This window comes from Sinocyclocheilus anshuiensis, unplaced genomic scaffold (genome assembly GCF_001515605.1).
Source record: "Sinocyclocheilus anshuiensis isolate Anshui unplaced genomic scaffold, SAMN03320099.WGS_v1.1 scaffold300, whole genome shotgun sequence".
NCBI classification, from domain to species: Eukaryota; Metazoa; Chordata; class Actinopteri; order Cypriniformes; family Cyprinidae; genus Sinocyclocheilus; species Sinocyclocheilus anshuiensis.
This window is the reverse complement of record NW_015557379.1, coordinates 1,679,586-1,682,576: the sequence shown is the minus strand read 5'-3', so window position 1 is coordinate 1,682,576 and position 2,991 is coordinate 1,679,586. Positions and strand designations below refer to the sequence as shown.

General features: G+C 35.8%; 1 pseudogene; it reads left to right on the top strand.

Annotated features, from left to right (window-relative positions):
- Positions 1–441: 441 nt before the first annotated feature.
- Positions 442–2,581, top strand: LOC107679142 (uncharacterized; annotated as a pseudogene).
- The last annotated feature ends 410 nt before the right edge of the window (positions 2,582–2,991 follow it).

Genomic DNA, 2,991 nt, shown 5'->3' with positions numbered 1-2,991 from the left:
AATCGGGCTGATTTTGGTCCGATTTATCCCCTTTCCGACAATCCTAGGTAATGTCCCGATTATCTATGGAATTATTTTTGTGTCAATAAAACTGAACGCAACTTTTCCAGAAACTATCAAAAATATGCCATTACAAAAGAAGAAAAACACAATGAAAATGAAAAAATGAACTCAGTCGCACAAATTGAACATGCTCTTCAAATATGCTTCATTCTTTGTTAATGATTTTCAAAGATTCGTTTTCGCGAATCGTGGATTCTGAATGTGTTGCTACCGATTTCGTTTACGCTTCGCAAATTTTCGTTTACGGTTTTGACACAAACCTCTCGTGGGGGCGGGCTTAACAGCGATCTACTCTGATTGGCTAGAGAGCTTTTGATGGACAGCTGCTCTCTGACCTGGAAGTACAGACGTCACTCAGAGTCGCGCATATTGGAAAGCTGTCGCGGTGATTTGTGTGCAATACGTCGTGCTTTGTTTATATTATTAAGTATGTAAATAATATTTGCCCTTCGGTCGTCTCTTGGTCTGTAAAGATGAGCTCTCAGAAGAGACACGGAGCGGCATCATCTTCCTCAGCTTGTCCCTCAAGGCAGCTTGAAGTACGTGTTAATAAAGTAATCAATAACATCGATACAAGTTTTATTAATGTACAGTGTGCAACAGGTCGTTGCGGGTTATTATTGCCATTCACAAGTTTTTTCTTTTATAAATCTTTTATACAGTCATTATATTAAAGGACGTGTCATTGTAGTGCAGATATCAAACTGGTCTTTATTCTACAGCAAGGCAGAAATCTTGGTGCAGATGTTGCATCTGCAGCTGTACATAACATCCTTGAAATTCTTAACCAGTCTCTCGGGAAAACCAGCACTCGGGGCAGAGTCAAACAGTGGACCAAGAGATGGCCAGGTTTCAGTTTTGCAGTCATGACAATGACAAACAGCCTATTATAATACATTTTAACACTATAATTAGAGCAGTGGTAGTAGTCAGGAGCTATTTTGAGGTTCATTGTGTTCCCAATAAACATATTCATGTAATAAAAATAATGTAATACTAATTTTTATTTTCAGTCTATTGAAGGTCTTTCCCTGGATTTTTTAAGCTTGGTTCAAAGAGATGGCTACCCAGCTGTAGTAGACCAGCAAAGCTCAACAAACTATGGAAACCTTTTGTTAAATCTAGAAGATCTGAAGGATACTGTGGCAGCACAATTAGAAGTGCAACTGGAGGGGGAAAAACAATGTTGTATATTGTTCCTTTACAAGATGAGTTTGACCTGTCACCTCTACCATCTGATGCCCAGGAGTTCTCTCAGATGCCTAAAGCTGAATGTAAGAAATGCTCCAAATCTATGCCACTACAGATTCTTGCTCTGCACGTAAAGGAATGCAACACTGCTGAATATGAGACGCCTTCAGACTATATTTATAATTGTTTTAATAAACCTCATGAGTATTCTGTTAGATTCATATGGAAATATATGTTAAATGTTTTGTCTATTTCTAGCTGACTAATCTACCTGCTGATTCACCTGATTTACCTCCTGTTACTGAAGAAAAGGTAATTACCTTGTTGCTTGGGCTGACATTATTCTGACTTCTTTTAATGTGTATTTTACAACATTACTTGCTTTTTAGTCAACAGAGGCAAAGTGTCCTGTTTGTCTGCAAAGTTTTCCTGTGATGGAATTGGAGCTCCATGCAAGTTTTTGTGGCGATTTAGATAGGTAATGGTAATGCTATAAACAGAATCAACAATGTAATTTTGTGGTGCATTATTTGACATGTTGCCTAAGTCTTGTTAATTAAAGATTCTGAACATTGCATTTCAAAGTTATGTTTACATGGCAGCTGACATTTTGTGCAAATGAGTTACTTATTGATGCACTAAAGCAAATAATTTTTGTTTTACATAACATTTATGGTTTAGATTTTCACTTGTAAATGCTTGCATTTTCTCTTTAATCCAGTTGGCCTTCTAAGCCCTGATATAATGGAGCCACAAAAAGAAGAAATGTCATGGTATATTAATTAAGAAAAGTATCAGCAATATTCTTACTTAATAATGTACTTGTAAAACATAACTGGTATATCATAATGCTGTCTAAAACACTCCATTTTAATCACAATTTGACAGTGAAGAGGATGTACTGCGATGGCTAGCTGCTCAAGTTGACACCTCCAAAGAATTCAGTATCTGTGTGTCTAGAATGAACCTCTTAGAAAGAGGTATGTCACTGTGGAAGCGACAAAAGCTCAGCTCCCCAATCAACACTTTAAAGGTTACGTTCATGGGAGAGGCTGGAGTTGACACAGGCGCTCTGTGTAAAGAATTCCTGACCGGTGAGGATTTTTGCATCTGATACCCTTGACCACAAAACCTTTGCAATGTTAATTCATTTGTTCTGGTCAGATTGTTTGCGGTCTCCATATTGGAATGTTGCTGAATTATTTCTTTTTTTTAAACTATAGAAATGATTAGTGGCATAGAGACCTGGCTCTTTGAAGGAGAGGATGTTAAAGGAAAAATGCCAAAGTACTCGTTAAATGACCTTGACAATTGCCTGTTTCGGTAAGTGTCATTAAAGAATTTAAGTCATTAAAGAAATAGTTCATCGAACATGGTTTAGATTAGACTTGCATGAGGAGTCTATAAAAACAGAAAATGAAGTAGACTTTTTTTCTGTAGAAAACAATTAAAGGTATTTTGAACATTATCTCAGCTGTTTTGTTGTTGTCTATATAATTAAAGTCCATAAAAAGATTCATACCTTTTGAAATCCAAAAACAAGAATAGAAGTTTTATTTTTTTGGGCGAATAATCCAATTAAGAGCAAATACCTTTTGAACATGAGTTTGGTCCTGACAAGTAGCATTAAAAGAAAAGAAGATTAGGCAAACATATTATTTATATTTTATATTTATATCTATACACACTGTATCTTGGTATACCTAAAAAGTTTTTAAACAATAAATGTGTCAAATA